Raw genomic sequence first — 19106 nt, forward strand, 5'->3', positions numbered from 1 at the left:
TTTCTTTTTTCCTGCTGTACATACCTTAGTACAGCATATTCACCCGTGCATCCGGGTTGCGAGTCCCGCGGGAGTGGGCGTTCCTCACATGCTGTTGATTGACGTTTTGCCCAAAAACGAGCTCTCCCCCCGTCGCGTAAGCCGTGTCACGGTTGGCGAAAGGAGCCGAACGGCGAGTCGGCGCTATACTGCGCATGCGCATCGCCGTTCGGCTCCTTTCGCCAATCGTGACGCGGCTTACGCGACGGGGGGAGAGCTCGTTTTTGGGCAAAACGTCAATCAACAGCATGTGAGGAACGCCCACTCCCGCGGGACTCGCAACCCGGATGCACGGGTGAATAGCTGTAGTAAGGTATGTACAGCAGGAAAAAAAAAATATGTGCCTTAATCGTGATGGAATGTGGGGGGGCAGTGGAATAAAAAAAAGTTGTTTTTAAGGGGGAACCACCGCTTTAAGGATTCGAACCAAAGAGGGAAAAGTTTCGGCGGCGTAGCGTATCTCTGATACGCTGCGCGGGTGCAGATCTCTGTGGATCTGCCCCTATAACTTTTGCACAAACTAATCAATAAACGATTATTGCGATTTTTTTTTTTTTTAACCAAAAATATGTAGAAGAATACGTATCGGCCTAAACTGAGGAAAACATTATTTTTTTATATATATATTTTTGGGGGATATTTATTATAGCAAAAGGTAAAAAATATTTTTTTCTCAAAATTTTCGCTCTATTTTTGTTTACAGCGCAAAAAATAAAAACCGCAGAGGTGATCAAATACCACCAAAAGAAAGCTCTATTTATGGGAAAAAAAGGACGCCAATTCTGTCTGGGAGCCACGTCGCACGACCGCGCAATTGTCAGTTAAAGCGACGCAGTGCCGAATCGCAAAAACTGCCCAGGTCCTTCACCTGCATAATGGTCCGGGGCTTAAGTGGTGAAACATGTGTGCAAAGAAATGCAAAAAACGCCTCTGACAGCGAAAGGGTTAAACATAAAGGTAAGCAGTTGGGAGTGTTGTCGTGTGATAATACCCTGGAATACATAAGAAGGTACGTGAGGCTGCGGCATAATAAAATGGATCTATTTTTGTGTCCCGTATTGTGACGTTCCGATGACTTCATTTAATCCATGTCATTCGACACACCTGGAGCGCCGGCGCTTTTCCCCCTGCGATGAAAAACGTGGATGACTTTGATAATGGGCACTGAAAGGCGGCGGAGAGACAGATAATGAGGTTGTCATGGGCGCAATTGTGGGAGGATTAGGCTGCTAACCGGCTTTTGGCACCGGCGCACCATAATTCAGGTGACTAATTGCTTTATTTGCACACCCTTATCTTGTGTAAAATCTGATATCATGTACATGGAAGATTAAGGCTCAGGTGAACGAGATTTGTGCGGTTTTGGGTTGGGCCATCGTGAAGTGTACTTTGCGATGTCCAGACACGAGCGGGTAAAACCTCACCCGCGAGGCAGACTCTGGCACCACCGCATAGAGGTATTCAGAGGGAGGATTAGGTAATTTGGATAAGATAAGGTAAGGTTCGTTCTAGCTTAAAGCTGAACTCCAACAATATTATCTGGATACATTTGTCATGTGCGTTCTTCTTAAATCTCGGTGTGATTTGCGTATTTCTTCCAGATCTGTGCAGTGGCCCGGATTCAGATACGAGTTACGACGGCGTATCTCCGGATACGCCGTCGTAACTCTGAGTGTGCGGGGTCGTATCTATGCGCCTGATTCTTAGAATCAGTGGCCTGGATTCAGAGAGCAATTGCGCCTGCATAACCATAGTTACGCAGCGCAATTGCTTACTTGCGCCGGCGTAACGAATGCTCCTGATTCAGGAACCTCGTTACGCCGACTGCAGCCTAAGAAATGCACGGCATAAGGCTCTTATGCCTGCATATCTTAGGCTGCATTCTTGCGATGGCCACTAGGTGGCGTTCCCGTTGTGCTCTGCGTATAGTATGCAAATTGCATACTAACGCCGATTCACAACGTTACGCGAGCCCTGCGTACGCAGTTTACGTTGTTTGCGTACGGCGGTTTTCGCGTAAGGCTGCCCCTGCTAATATTAGCAGGGGCAGCCAATGTTACATATACCCGTCGTTCCCGCGTCGCGAAATTTAAAATTTACGTAGTTTGCGTAAGTGAATCGTGAATGGCGCTGGACGCCATTCACGTTCACTTTGAAGCAAATGACGTCCTTGCGACGTCATTTACCGCAATGCACGTCGGGAAAGTTTCCCGACGGAGCATGCGCTCTACGCTCGGCGTGGGAACGTGCCTAATTTAAATGATTCCCGCCCCCTACGGGATCATTTAAATTGCGCACGCTTACGCCGGGCATTTTGCCGGAGCGCACATGCAATTTACGGAGCTACTGCTCCGTGAATCGCGGGTAGCGCAGAAAATTTGCGGGGGAGCAGGGCAAAAACGTTGCCCTGCGCCTCCGTAAAAAAAAGCGCAAAAGGTACCTGAATCTAGCCCAGTTACGCATAGATTTCCCTAAGATCCGACCGGCGTAAGTCTCTTACACCGTCGTATCTTAGGCTGCATATTTACGCTGTAAATTAGGTAGATACGCCGATTTAGAAACGTACGTCCGCCCGGCGCATTTTTTTACGTCGTTTACGTTAGGCTTTTTCCGGCGTAAAGTTACCCCTGCTATATGAGGCGTATCCTATGTTAAGTATGGACGTCGGGCCAGCGTCGAATTTTCCGTCGATTACGTCGTTTGCGTAAGTCGTTCGCGAATAGGGCTGGGCGTAATTTCCGTTCACGTCGAAAGCATTGGCTTTTTGCGGGTTAATTTGGAGCATGCGCACTGGGATACGTTCACGGACGGCGCATGCGCCGTTAGCCAAAAACGTCATTTACGTGGGGTCAGCCTTCATTACCATACAACACGCCCACTGCATGGAGAATTTGAATTCCGCGGGCTTACGCTGGACCACCTTAACTTAGGGCGCAGGTTCTTTCTGAATACGGAACTTGCACCCTAAGTTACGGCGGCGTAATGTATCTGAGATACGTTACGCCCGCCTATAGATACGAAAATGTATCCGAATCCGGGCCAGTATTTCAATGTGGGACTTCAGTTTAAAAAAATAAGTAAAATAAAGAAATAAAAAAATAAAACAATTATACAAATATATAATACAACATTATTATTATTATTATTAATAATAATAATAATAATAATAATAATAATAACAACACATAAATAAATAATAACAAATAAATATTCTACAAAATATAAATAAATACATTCTAAAAAAAATTTTTTAAAAAAATTAAGATGCATTCAAATGCAACAATATTATCTGGCTACATTTGTCATGTGTCGTCTTCTTAAATCTCGGCGTGATTTGCGTATTTCTTCCAGATCTGTGCAGTATTTCAATATGAGACTTCAGTTTAAAAAAAAAGTAAAATAAAGAAATGAAAAATAAAACAATTCTAAAAATATATAATACAACATTATTGATAATAATAATAATAATAATAATAATAATAATAATAATAATAATAACAACACATAAATAAATAATAAAAAATAAATATTCTATAAAATATAAATAAATACATTCTAGAAAATAATTAAAAACAAAAAATAAGATGCATTCAAATGCAACAATATTATCTGGCTACATTTGTCATGTGTCGTCTTCTTAAATCTCGGCGTGATTTGCGTATTTCTTCCAGATCTGTGCAGTATTTCAATGTGAGACTTCAGTTTAAAAAAAAAGTAAAATAAAGAAATAAAAAATAAAATAATTATAAAAATATATAATACAACATTATTATTACTAGTATTATTATTATTATTATTATTATTATTATTATTATTAATAATAATAATAATAATAATAATAATAATAATAATAATAATAATAACAACAAATAAATAAATAATAACAAATAAATATTCTACAAAATAAAAATAAATACATTCTAAAAAAAAATAAAAAAAAAATTTAAGATGCATTCAAATGCAACAATATTATCTGGCTACATTTGTCATGTGTCGTCTTCTTAAATCTCGGTGTGATTTGCGTATTTCTTCCAGATTTGTGCAGTATTTCAATGTGAGACTTCAGTTTAAAAAAAAGTAAAATAAAGAAATAAAAAAATAAATCAATTATAAAAATATATAATACAACATTATTATTAATAATAATAATAATAATAATAATAATAATAATAATAATAATAATAATAATAATAACAACACATAAATAAATAATAAAAAATAAATATTCTACAAAATATAAATAAATACATTCTAAAAATAATAATAAAAAAAATTAAGATGCATTCAAATGCAACAATATTATCTGGCTACATTTGTCATGTGTCGTCTTCTTAAATCTTGGTGTTCTTTGCTTATTTCTTCCAGATCTGTGTAGTCAGGGCCGATCCGCCCTATAGGCTCACTATGCAAGCCGCTTAGGGCCCCGCAAAGCTGCGAAGGGCCCTCCAAATTACTAGAGGCCCCGCTGGCTGCATGGGAGAAGAGGTAAGAAGTCAGCACCCCCGGCTTCTCAATTTAATGAAAGATGTAATTTCCGACAGCAGAACACCCCCACTTCTCAACTTTCTTTAATGTGACATGTTCTCCAAAATGCAGATTTTAACGCGTGTGTAAAATAAAAATAAAATTGCCCTGGCAGACAAGTGTTTAATCATAAGAGGGGACTATTGCGTAAAGGCAGAGATATTTCACTATTAAATATATGTATGGGTAAAAGTCAGAGGCCCGTTCGGATCCCGGTCCCAGCTAAATGTGAATTGAGTTTGGTGGTCTCAGCCCGGCTCCCGGTGGGTGTGCTATGCGAGGTAAGCCTGCGCTTAGTACGCCCAACCCCCTCCCACAAAAACCACCACACTTACACGCACTCGAAATTGGGTTAACATGCACGCACTTTGACCACGCGGTCTCTATAAAAGAGAGGCGAAGGACTAACAGGGCTGGTTGAGCGGGAAAATCCTCTTACTCCCTTATAGGGAGTCCCTCTGCCCCGTTGGGCTTCAAAGCGGAGCAGGTAGGGCGGGCTATGTGGGAGGACCCCCTCACACACCTGCCATTGCCACCCGGGGCATGGAGAAAGGTGGCAGATTGCCTCTGGGGGAGGCCTGCCTACTCCCAACTCCTGCAGTCCGGCTCCTCTCTCGAGTACACGCACAAAATACACTAGAAAAAAAAAAAAGTCAGAGGCCCGGATTCACATACATCGGCGCATATTTATGCCGGCGTAGCGTATATTAGCGAGCACTGGATTCACAAAGCCAGTGCTGCCAAATCTGCGCTGGGTTTCCTAGGCGTAAGCCGGTGTATCTGGAAGGGGGCGTGAGCCATGCAAATGAGGCGTGACCCCATGCAAATGATGGGCTGAGCCTCAGACAGATATAATGTCCCGTGGACGCATCCCAGTGCGCATGCTCAGAATCACGTCGGAACTACTCCCTAAGATACGCCGGATCACTGCCTACGGCGTGGATGTAACCTACGCCTAGTCATATTGACGTCCTATGTAAAATACGTCGGCTTGTGTTCCCTGGTGCAGCCATTTGCATGGATGCTGCTGACTTACACCTGCTTTATGGGGAGTAACTTTACGCCGGACGTATGACTTTACGCGCACTGTGTCGGACGGACGTACATTCGTGAATCGGCGTATCTCCCTCATTTGCATATGTGAATAGAAAATCAATGGGTGCGCCAAATACATCCAGCGTAAATATGCGCCCACTCTACGCCGGCGTAGGAAAGTGATGTCGGTCGGATGAAGCCTATTTTCAGGCGTATCTCAGTTTGTGGGCACGGCGCACAGATACGATGGCGCATATTTGCACTTACGCAGCGTATCTCGAGATACGTCAGCGTAAGTGCTTTGTGAATCTGGGCCAGAGTCTTTAAAAGTCCATTATTCAAAAGCCGCATTGCAGTTCTTTCCGGAAGGAAGATCACGGAACGCCGTATCTCTATGTAGACTCCGATCAGCAGGTAGATGATCCAAGGTACACAATGGGCCCTTGTCTCCTGCCAGTGCCCCAGACTTTTTCTATTAAGAGAAAGCAAACATAACGCAAGGATAACACTCCAGATAATAATAATCCGGTGCACACGTGCAGCTGGAGCCTCATTAAAATTGTAGCTGAACAAAAACCCCCCTTTTACGGACCGATGGCTTAAAATGAAGACGTGCCCGGACAGAATGATAATGATCCTCCACTGAACGCACCGGCGGATAATTCCATCATCATTTGTAGGAATAACTGAAAACAACCTGTAGCTGTGGTTTAGGCACACATAGGGGCAGGCGTTCAGATCTCGGGTTATTAAAATGAAAAATGACCCTTGGGGGGAAAAAAGGGTACGCAGGAGTCATAAAGGGCCCAGAGGATGATCGTTTTTTCTTGTCTTCCTTGATCGGAGGTGAATCTTAGTTCAACGAGTTGATTATTACACAAGTGGAATGTTTTTTGATTGTCTTTAACCAATTGCCTCCCAAGCCTATAATGACACTTCTCTCCTAGTAATCATCATGCTTTTGCTAGAAAACAGTGTCGGACGGTGGTCAAATAATTTGGGGGGGGGCCAAACCAAGGACAACCCCCCCCCGGAGGACGGACGGTTGGCGTGCAGGGGCCTTCTTTCCTTACCTTATCAATCCTTACCTTATCAATCTTCATCCTGCCAGACAGCGAGGAGACTGAGAGCCGGGAGTAAGGCCCCGTACACACGAGCCAGAACCTCGATCGGAGCTGGATTCTGCCGAGAAACTCGGTCGTGTGTACACTTTTCACCGAGGAAGCCGACGAGGAACTCGTCGGGCCAAATAGAGAACATGCAGGGCCGGCCTTTGGGGTGTGCGAGCTGTGCGGCTGCACAGGGCGCCATGGGCAACAGGGTGCGCCCTGCGGCACACACAACTCACAGAATGTGAGTCACATCAGGGCCGATCCTAGATGGGGTGCAGTTCACCCAGGCGCCACAGAGGTGGGGGCGCTCAAGCCCCAGCCTGCCCTATACCACCCCAGCCTGCCCTATACCACCCCAACCTGCCCTATGCCACCACAACCTGCCCTATACCACCCCAACCTGCCCTATGCTACCGCAACCTGCCCTATACCACCCCAACCTGCCCTATACCACCACAACCTGACCTATGCCACCACACCCTGCTCTATACCACCCCAGCCTGCCCTATGCCACCGCAACCTGCCCTATGCCACTGCAACCTGCCCTATGCCACCGCAACCTGCCCTATGCTACCGCAACCTGCCCTATACCACCCCAACCTGCCCTATGCTACTGCAACCTGACCTATTGCCCCAGCGGTCCCAATACCACCCTATACTTGAATTTACAGGGGCCATTTGGGGGGGGGGGGCGCCACAGGATTATCTCGCACAGGGCGCCTGAACACCTAAGGCCGGCCCTGAGAACATGTTCTCTATTTCCTCATTGTTCAATGAGGAAAGTTGGCTCGCCGAGATCCTCGGCGGCTTCAACACAGAACTCGACGAGGAACTCGATGTGTTTGGCACGTCGAGTTCCTCGGACGTGTGTTCGGGGCCTAACAGATGCAGAGGGGGCGTGGGACGGCATATAGGGCAGATGACGCTTAATGACGGGTGTGAGGCAGATCCGGGACCGGTGACAGACAGAGAAAGATCATGGCTGCTGCTCTTCGCTCCTGCGGCCAATGCATATCTGGCTGAATAGAAAGAGGGTCCTGAGATCCGGACTCGATTGTCCGGGAGCTAAATATACCTTTAGCAACCCTGGGCAGCATGGGCTCATGGGGCATGTGCTTTGGGCCCCACAACAATGATTGGGCCCAAGGCAGCTGTCCCTTTTGCCCCACCTTTAAGACAGCCCTGACCTCATGTGACTCTAGGGCCCATCTTGGGTCAGGGTGGGGCCTTTTTAAGAGCCTGGCTCCCAGGTTACTAGTACTGCACTCAATGATGACACCGACAGACAACCCACAGCCCGGAGCCCAGGTAGTAAAGAACATCATCAAAGCCTGTCAGAGTGAGGGACAAGGTAAGTAATACACCTTACCCCTGCACCCCTAGACTAAATGAGCATTTAACCGCCTGCAGTGTGGGGTTACTAGTTCTGCACTTTACGTGATGATGCCGATGGACCATCCACATCCCAGAGTCAGAGTAGAAGAGAACAGCACTGGGTAAGTAATACACCTTAACCCTGCACCCCTAGATCAAATGAGCATTTAACCACTGCAATGTGTGTGTATGTGGGGGGGGGGGGGGTTACTAGTCCTACACTGTACATGATGATGCTGATTGACCATCCACATCCCATAGTCCTTGTATAAAAGGACAGCACTGGATCATATCGGAGTGAGAGATAGGGTAAGTAATAAACCTTACCCCTGCACCCTTAGGCTATACAAGGGTTTAACCGCTTGCAGTGTAGGTGGGGGTGCGGTGCGGTGGCAATAACGTACACGGGTCCAGGTGCAACATAAAGAACTTTTATTGGAGTAATGCAAATTAAGTTCACAATAAACCCGGTGGGAATACAGCCCAACCGAGAACACACGATGGTCCCAACAGCATATAGACAGCAGGTTTCAGCCGCACTGACAGGGCCTGTTAGAAAGGGCAGAATGCAGCCTGGCCGTCTTGTGCCTAAGCGGAAAAATGTTGACAGAAGTTGCAAACCTTATGCTTTCCCTCCTCGTCAGGAACCTTTCCCTGATGCTAGATCTGTCCGTATGCTACCCATTTGCAAATGCGTCATGCTGGAGAGCCAGAGCCTTAAATAGGCTTTGCCTGACCCAATATGGCTGTTGGAATCACAAGTGGTGGCAGCATCCAATTGTTTAGCTTCCCCAGTGACCCAGGAAACCATAGAGCATGGGTCTCCAAACTGTGGCCCAGGGGTTGATTCCGGCCCTTAGCTTGCCTATATCTGGCCCTTGGGGCACTATTCCATCAACTGACACCAATGATGAGGCACCATTCCCCCTACTGACACCATCTATGGGGCACTATATTTCTCATTAATACAAACAACGGGGCACTATTTCTCCTGGGGCATTTTCTACTCTCACTGGCCACATTCTGGCACCCCTAAAGCCTCAAGGTTAGACAATTTGGAGAATCACAAGTGTTGGCGGCATCCAATTGAATAGCTTCCCAAGGGACCCAGAAAACCATAGAGCATGGGTCTCCAAACTGCGGCCGAGGGGTCAATTCTGACCCTTTGCTTGCCTATATCTGGCCTTTGGGGCACTATTTCATCAACTGACACCAATGATGGGGCACCATTCCCTCTGAAGCCATTTTTTCCAGGGGAATTTTCTACTCCCACTGGCCACATTCTGGCCCCCCTAAAGCCTCAAGGTTAGAAAGTTTGGACACCTCTGCAAGCCAGGTTCCTCTTGACATTCTCTCCAACTGCAATGCCACTGTGGGTGCGCACCACCTACAGTGGAGAAAGTAGACTGCACCTGTCTAGAGGGGGTTTCTAGTCCTGCACTGTAAGTGATAAAGCTGATGGACCACCCACAATCCAGAGCCCTAGACCTAGACCAACCTAGAGGAGAACAGCACTGGAGCCTGCCGGAGTAAGAGATAAAATAAGTAATACACCTTACCCCTGTGCCCCTAGCAGGGGCAGGCTGACAACTAATGGGGCCCCCGGGCAATATGAGATTATGGGGCCCCCAGGCAATAGATTATGGGGCCACACAATATATACACATACGCATACAGTATGCATACACAGTATACACACAGTATATACACACACACAGAATACACATATACACACTGAAAAGGTGCTGGAGAGGCGGGGCAGCTATAATCTTGGGAATTTTAGACCAAAAGGATGTCGGTAAGGGACATTTCAGGGACTGATGTAAAAAAAAGCACAGATTTTTGCATACTGTCCCTGGTTTTACTGAGGCTGGCAACCCTGATGAGGCCCCCTAGTGGCATGGGGCACTCGAGTGCCCAAATGGTCAGTCCGCCCCTGGCCCCTAGACTAAACAGCATTTAACAGCTTACAGTGGGGAGGGGTGAGGATTTTGTCTAATTTCGGGAGTTCAGTCCTAATTCTGAAATCAAGGTGTAGCACTCACCCCTGAAGGTTCCGCTGGTTGATTTGGGGTCGGCCTGCTAAGTTACCCTGGCGGTGTCTAGGGGTGCAATTGTGAGAACAGTGGTAGTGAACGAAGGTCCAGACAGCCAATAAAAGGGTTTTCAATGCTTTATTGCCCAGGCCAAACACGGCCAACATCAACACGTATTGGGAAGGTCAAGGTTGATGAAGGAAAGAGAAGAGAACCTTGCGGTATCAGGCCCAGGGCCGGACTGGGAGTAAAAACCAGCCCTGGAAAACATTTCATACCAGCCCTATAGCATTATTATACCAGCCCAACATCATAACGTCATTATTTTTTTGTTCATAAAAGAGAAAACCATACATTTTAAAGAAATATTTAAAGAGCGTATTATATAAGGATAAGACAGATATGAAAGCACATAGGGCTAGGGAGATTTTATATATATATATATATATATATATATATATATATATATATATATATTACACAGTGGAACCTCGGATTACGAGCATAATCCGTTCCAGGAGAATGCTCGTAATCCAAAGTGCTCACATATCAAAGTGAGTTTCCCCATTGAAGTTAATGGAAACGAAAATAATTTGTTTCGCATTGACTTCAATTGAATGCAATACCGCATGTGGCCAGAGGTGGGGGGCGCCGGAGAGCATCGGAGACACTCGGAAATGTCACTTGCCACCAGATTCAGCATGTCACTTGCCATCCGTCCCCTGCCACCAGATTTAGTGTGTCACTTGCCACCCATCCCGTCACCAGATTCAGCGTTTCACTTGTCACTTGGACTGGGTGACAGCAGGGGGACTGGGCGACAGCAGGGGGACTGGCTGACAGCAGAGGACTGGGCGACAGCAAGGGGACTGGGCGACAGAGGACTTGGCGACAGCAGGGGACTGGGTGACAGAGGACTGGGCGACTGTGTGACAGAGGACTGTGTGACAGCAGGGGACTGTGTGACAGCAGGGGACTGGGTGACAGCAGGGGACTGGGTGACAGCAGGGGACTGGGTGACAGAGGGCTGGGTGACAGCAGGGGACTGAGTACCAGGGGGCTGGGTGACAGAGGACTGGGTGACAGCAGGGGACTGGGTGACAGCAGGGGACTGGGTGACAGCAGGGGACTGGGTGACAGCAGGGGACTGGGTGACAGCAGGGGACTGGGTGACAGAGGACTGGGTGACAGCAGGGTACTGGGTAACAGGGGACTGGGTGACAGAGGACTGGGTGACAGCAGGGGACTGGGTGACAGGGGACTGGGTGACAGAGGGCTGGGTGACAGAGGGCTGGGTGACAGGGGACTGGGTGACAGGGGACTGGCTGCCTGGGGGCTGGGTGACAGAGGGCTGGGTGACAGGGGACTGGGTGACAGGGGACTGGGTGACAGGGGACTGGGTGACAGAGGGCTGGGTGACAGAGGGCTGGGTGACAGAGGGCTGGGTGACAGAGGACTGGGTGACAGAGGACTGGGTGACAGGGGACTGGGTGACAGAGGACTGGGTGACAGGGGGCTGGGTGACAGAGGGCTGGGTGACAGAGGACTGGATGACAGCAGGGGACTGGATGACAGCAGGGGACTGGATGACAGCAGGGGACTGGGTGACAGCAGGGGACTGGGTGACAGCAGGGGACTGGGTGACAGGGGGCTGGGTGACAGAGGAGTGAGTGACAGAGGAGTGAGTGACATAGAAGTGGGTGACAGAGGACTGGGTGACAGCAGGGGACTGGGTGACAGAGGACTGGGTGACAGCAGGGTACTGGGTGACAGGGGACTGGGTGACAGAGGACTGGGTGACAGCAGGGGACTGGGTGACAGGGGACTGGGTGACAGAGGGCTGGGTGACAGAGGGCTGGGTGACAGGGGACTGGGTGACAGGGGACTGGGTGACAGGGGACTGGGTGACAGAGGGCTGGGTGACAGAGGACTGGGTGACAGCAGGGGACTGGGTGACAGCAGGGGACTGGGTGACAGCAGGGGACTGGGTGACAGCAGGGGACTGGGTGACAGGGGGCTGGGTGACAGGGGGCTGGGTGACAGGGGGCTGGGTGACAGAGGACTGGCTGCCTGGGGGCTGGGTGACAGAGGGCTGGGTGACAGAGGACTGAGTGACAGAGGACTGGGTGACAGGGGGCTGGGTGACAGAGGAGTGAGTGACAGAGGAGTGAGTGACAGAGGAGTGAGTGACAGAGGAGTGAGTGACAGAGGAGTGAGTGACAGGGGGCTGGGTGACAGAGGGCTGGGTGACAGAGGGCTGGGTGACAGAGGGCTGGGTGACAGGGGACTGGGTGACAGGGGACTGGGTGACAGGGGACTGGGTGACAGCAGGGGACTGGGTGACAGCAGGGGACTGGGTGACAGGGGACTGGGTGACAGCAGGGGACTGGGTGACAGAGGGCTGGGTGACAGGGGGCTGGGTGACAGAGGGCTGGGTGACAGGGGGCTGGGTGACGGAGGACGGGGTGACGGGGTCAGGGTGACGGGGGACTGGGTCAGGGTGACAGGGGACGGGGGACTGGGTCAGGGTGACGGGGGACTGGGTCAGGGTGACGGGGGACTGGGTCAGGGTGACGGGGGACTGGGTCAGGGTGACGGGGGACTGGGTCAGGGTGACAGGGGACTGGGTCAGGGGGACGGGGGACTGGGTCAGGGTGACGGGGGACTGGGTCAGGGTGACGGGGTGACAGGGGACTGGGTAGAGAGAGATGATACAGTCCAGATTACAATTTGCAGGGCAGCAAAGGTGACAGAGAAAGGGGGTGCACCATGCAACCCCCTCTCTCTCTCTGTCACCTTTGCTGCCCTGCAAATTGTAATCTGGACTGTATAATCTCTCTCACCATTCCATGGTCAACCCCCCCCCCCCCTCCCCTCTCTGAGATTATTAGACAGATACTTTTCATTTTCCAGGGGCAGCAAAGGTAGATAGGTGGCAGAGAGAGGAGGAGGGGGGGGGGGCGGGGGGTGCACCGTTATATGGTGAGAGAGAGTCGAGAGATGTTATACAGGTCAGGATTTCTAATCTTTTTTTCCTCACCTTGTGCTCCAAGGGTGCCCGGGCCGCGCGTTATCTTCTTCTCTGCGGCTGAAGACACGTGACGTCACTCTGCACTTGGCGGTGCTGGCGCCGCACGGGAAGAAGGAAGAACATCTGACGTTCGTTTCTTCTCCTGCTCGGCTCCTCCCCTCCCTCAGACACGTGACACGATCGCGCCTCCAGACAGTCCACACAGCCGCGAAAGTGCAGCGGCGAGCATGGCGGCCGCAAATCGCCGGCGGCCGGCCGCCGCTGCTTTTAAAAACATACACACAATGATCAGAGGTGAGAGCCATTAACATGACAGTCACTGGGAGAGGGCTAATTGAAAAGTGCGGCCGCGATGGCGGCCGCCGCCGTGGCCCGGCCACACAGGCAGCTAAACTTGTTGTTTTTTGACTGACTTCAGGCGGCCTACCGGGAATTTTCCCGGTATCCCGGTAGGCCAGTCCGGCCCTGATCAGGCCTGGATGTTGAATGGAGCCGTCAATACTGCTCTGCATAGTACCAATTGTAGTAACTCGTTGCCACTGTGCTCGGAGTGGGTAAAGTGCCCCCGGACAGACCCCTATAATAGGCCTGGCAGCCGAAGCGTCACTCTGAACTAGCTGGGAGGAATGAGTCTCTCTCACAGACCCGGCTCTAGGGCCTCTGCCACAGGCCAATTTCAATAAAGGACCTACGTGAATAAAGAGAGCGAATCCTCCCAGTTGACTTTTCCTATATGGGCCCCCCGGATGACAGCGAGCATATACCTGTCAGTGGTCTGGATGCCCGATCCCAGGCTGGGATCCCCTCAACAAGTCATGGGACCCAGTGGAAGACTGGGGTCTCTTTTCTCCTCAGGATGAAGTTTGATGCAGCCGTCAGCTTTGGCCAGGTGGGCCGCGCTGGTGGGGTCCATGGATGCTGTGAAGCATGTAATTCTCCCTGCTTGTTTTAGAGATATTGTGTGTGTTAGAGGTAAAAAGGGTTCATGTGTTACAGGCTGATTGATATGTTAATGACCCTTCCTCAGCCAGCTCCCTAGTTCAAATGGTAATTGATTTATTGTGTGTGGGAAGGAGACCGGCCTTACTGTTTACAATGATTAGATAAGTGGCTCATGTTAATTATTCTGATTGCTTCATTGTGGTCAGGCTGTTACACCTAGTAATTAACTCCGCTGATGTCCTTATCTAAAGAAAATGTGTTTTCAGGTCGGCTCCGAATTATCTGGCTATATTCTGTATGAGAACTCCAGAGTGGGTGAAAAGGGGGTGGAGCTCCCATTGTTCCTTGATTAAGGATTTAGCTTGTAAAACTGTATTTATAACCAGCAGCAAGCTGCCAATAAATCAGTCTTGGTTCCAGCATCCAGTCTTGACTCATGTGTGGGGGATCCTGTGATGTTCTTGTATGGAGAGGAGGGAATGCTTGACGGGGATATCATACCGATACCGTCACAAATTGGTTGGTAGCAGCGGGATTTTCCCTTCTACTCCCCTTCACACCCGGATTCCAAGCCGACACTGGAAGAACTACTGGAAGTTCGTGGAAGGATTGCTAGCAACAAAACCAAGCGGGTCATCATAGCAGAATCAATGGAGCTAGACCAGGAGGACGGGATTGCAGCAACGCCAGCAGTACAAGAGATGGAGACACCAGTGATTCAGGAGGAGGAATCGCCAGCCAACAAGCTAATGAGAGAGAAGCTAGCGTGGTTCGGCCCGAACCCAACGCCGGATGTGGTGCTGAAAGTGATGGACCTGTTAGTAAACGCAGAGCTACAGAAGGCTAAAGAAATAAGAGACGCAGAGCTACAGGAGGCTAAAGAAATAAGAGACGCGGAGCTACAGAAGGATAAACAAATAAGGGACGCAGAACTACAGAAGGATAAACAAATAAGGGACGCAGAGCTACAGTTAAAACTGGCAGCAGTCCAACAAGCAGCCGCACCTTCTACGAACAGTGAGTACAGCACAGCAGACGCAAGGAAGATTCCGTTTAGTGCTTTTAAAGCTTTTGATGAAAAGGACTGTGAGATTGATAACTACCTGGCGGATTTTGAGCGACAATGTAACCTGCACCGAATAGCTAGAGGAGAGTGGGTTTCAATATTGTCAGGCAAACTGTCAGGCAAAGCTTCTGATGCTTTCCGGACCGTGCCAGATCAGGATATCCATAGCTACGCCAGGGTTAAAGAAGCGCTCCTGGCTCGTTATGCAGTAACCCCAGAGTCCCACCGACAGAAGTTCAGGGACTCACGCAAAACCACGAAAGACTCTTACGCAGAATGGGCATGCCAGCTGTCCCTGTCGGCCTCTAACTGGGTTAACAGCAGCCAGGCCACCACCGCAGAGGACATTTTGCAACTAATGCTCCTGGAGCAATTTTACAATCACATCCAGACGGACGTCAAGGATTGGGTGAGAGATCGCAGGCCCATGACTCTACCAGAGGCCGCGAAGTTGGCAGATGAATATGCGGATACTCGCAAGACAAACCAGGTCACACCACGGGTACAACCCCCACAACCAACGGCGTCCTCACACCCACCAGCCGCTAGATACCAACCGCCTAACAGACCGATGACATATAGCCCTCGCTACCCACGCCAGGAGGACAACGAACAACGCTGCTTCCGGTGCAAACAGTTGGGTCACTTCAAGCAGAATTGCCCCATGAATGACAACACCAGGTCAAATTGGTCTCAACCTGGGTACCGCCCACCAGCAGCAGCCCATTGTGTAGACTCAGCTTGGGATCCCCAGGAGCTGGGTCAGGAAGAACCATTGGGCACCCCTTACGAAGCCCTCATGGTACAATCTGTTATTACGGACAACAGGGAACACCATTGTCAGCTGGTCATGGGCGACAGCCATGAGCCGGAGGGGCCTTGGAGGGAGCTGGGCAGAAAGAGGCACCGCCAGCTACCCTCCAAGAAGAAGAGGTCCTGGAAGTCATATAACCAGCGGACCTGGGAGGAGAAGAAGCGACTGGAGGAGAGGGAGTCGCAGCGGGCGTCCCAGATGCGGGCCGAGATGTTCGCCAAGGGCCCACCGGTGGCCCCTTACACCACCACCCAGTTCCTGATGATGAAGGACCACGTGGAGAGCCTGCAGGACATGAGCAAGCAGGAGCTGATCCGTGAGTACATAGAGCTGGGGGAGTGCATAAGCCGCATGGAGGAGGAGAACAACCACCTGAGGTCACAGCAGGCTGTCCCCCCCAGGCTCCATGAACTGGAGATGGAGCTGGAGAAGCTCCAAGAGGAGAACCGGCGGCTGCGGAGGGAGCAGGGGGTGGCTGACCTTATGGGGCTCTGAGTCCCCTTCCCCCCCCCCCGGACTCTGAGCACCAGTGCTACAGCATTTCAACAAATATAACTTTTTCTTTTTATGAATCTCCTGTGATTGTCACTTCAGAGCCATAACCTGCCCCCTCCCATAGCGGGACACCTAGACGGCGGCGCACAGACCCATTCGCTGTCTTCACACTGACTTCTGGTGACTCTGCAGATCGCACAAAGACTTGGGGACTGACCGGCGTGGGATCTGACGACCCGGTGGCATACCTGAGTCTGAAGCAGTTGCCAAGGGAGGTCAGTCACGCCAAACGGAGTTAACCTCGGACTAAAAGCTCTGAACCCGTCAACCCTACTGGACCAGGGAAGGTCCAACCGGGTTTGCCGGAGCAGGGAGAAAAAGGGGGGCCATTGTGAAGCATGTAATTCTCCCTGCTTGTTTTAGAGATATTGTGTGTGTTAGAGGTAAAAAGGGTTCATGTGTTACAGGCTGATTGATATGTTAATGACCCTTCCTCAGCCAGCTCCCTAGTTCAAATGGTAATTGATTTATTGTGTGTGGGAAGGAGACCGGCCTTACTGTTTATAATGATTAGATAAGTGGCTCATGTTAATTATTCTGATTGCTTCATTGTGGTCAGGCTGTTACACCTAGTAATTAACTCCGCTGATGTCCTTATCTAAAGAAAATGTGTTTTCAGGTCGGCTCCGAATTATCTGGCTATATTCTGTATGAGAACTCCAGAGTGGGTGAAAAGGGGGTGGAGCTCCCATTGTTCCTTGATTAAGGATTTAGCTTGTAAAACTGTATTTATAACCAGCAGCAAGCTGCCAATAAATCAGTCTTGGTTCCAGCATCCAGTCTTGACTCATGTGTGGGGGATCCTGTGATGTTCTTGTATGGAGAGGAGGGAATGCTTGACGGGGATATCATACCGATACCGTCACAGATGCGCGTACCCTGAAGGTGGATACCGCACCTGGAACGGGGACCCCGTGAAAAAGAAAAAAAAAACTCAACTCATGACCCCTGTCACAGATATACTCTCCCCCAGCATGCCCTGCCTGGGAAAAACTCCTCCAATTGGCTGCTGGGGAAAACTTGCTCTGCCAGAACCCCTCTGGCGCCAACTGCCGGCAAGGGGTGGTATTGCACCCCTTGACCACAGACTGACCCAGTGGACATTTCTGGGATGACAGAAGTCCCAAATTTAGACAAACACGAATGGGAGCAAAGTAATGCCGCGTACAGACGCTCGTTTTTTGTGATAGAAAAAAACGACGTTTTATGTGATGAAAAAAAACGACGTTTTTCAAACTTCATTTTCAAAAACGATGTAGCATACACACCATCGTTTTTTCCAAAAGCTCTAGCAAAGCGCGGTTACGTTCAGCACCTACGACGGCACTCTGTTCCATTCAAACTTGCGTCCTAACTTGCTTCTGAGCATGTGCGGGTTTAAAAACGTTGTTTTAAACGTCGTTTTGGACTACACACAGTGATTTTTTATGACACAAAAAACGACGTTTTGAAAAACGACACAAAAAATTTAAGCATGCTTCAATTTTTTTTTTTGTCGTTTTTCACAAGACATAAAACAACGTTTTCCCCACACACGGTTATTTTAAAACGTAGTTTTTTTTCATCACATAAAGTGATGGTGTGTACGCGGCATAAGGCTGCTTTCACATTGCAGCGTGCAGCGCGGTGACGGTATAGCCGCGCTATTTGTAGCGCGGCTATACCATGGTGTTTACCGCGATATTCGGGCGCTAGCGGTGAGGTAAAAAAAAAGTCAAAAGGGTCAATACTGCCCGCGCTTTCCCATTGATTTCAATGGGAAGGCGCGGTATAGGAGCGGTGAACACACCGCTCCTATACCACGGTAAAGATGCGGCTAGCAGGACTTTTGGAGCGTTCCTGCTAGCGCATCGCTTCAATGTGAAAGCCTTCGGGCCAAGGGGGCGCTACAAAGGGATTGCGGCATAATTTGTGTGTGTGTGTGTGTGTGTGTGGGTGGGGGGGGGGGAGTGTCGAAAAGACATGGGGCCATATTCTCAAATAATTTACGCAGGCGTATCAGCAGATACGCCGACGTAAGTCCGATCCTATGTTTAAGTGTATTCTCAAACTGAGATACACTTAAACATGCCTAAGATACGACGGCCTGCGCCGTTGTATCTTAGGCTGCAATATTTACGCTGACCGCTAGGTGGCGGTCAGCGTAGAATATGCAAATGACTAGTCACGCCGATTCTCTAACGTACGCTTGCCCGCCGTAGTGTTTTAACGTCGTTTCCGTAGGCGATACGCGGCGTAAAGATAAAGATGCCCCCTAGGTGGCGTACTCAATGTTAAGTATGGCCGTCGATCCCGCGTCGAAATTTGAAAATTTAACGTCGTTTGCGTAAGTCGTCCGTGAATGCCGCTGGACGCCATTTAGGTTACAGTCAAAACAAATGACGTCCGTGAGACGTCATTTAGCGCAATGCACGTCGGGTAATTTACCCGACGGAGCATGCGCATTACGATCGGCGCGGGAGCGTGCCTAATTTAAATGATCCACGCCCCCTACCAGGATCATTTGAATTAGGAGGGCTTGCGCGGGTGGACTTTACGCGACGCCGCCGCAAGTTTACAGGTAAGTGGTTTGGGAATC

The sequence above is a fragment of the Rana temporaria genome, chromosome 6 (genome assembly GCF_905171775.1).
Source record: "Rana temporaria chromosome 6, aRanTem1.1, whole genome shotgun sequence".
NCBI lineage: Eukaryota > Metazoa > Chordata > Amphibia > Anura > Ranidae > Rana > Rana temporaria.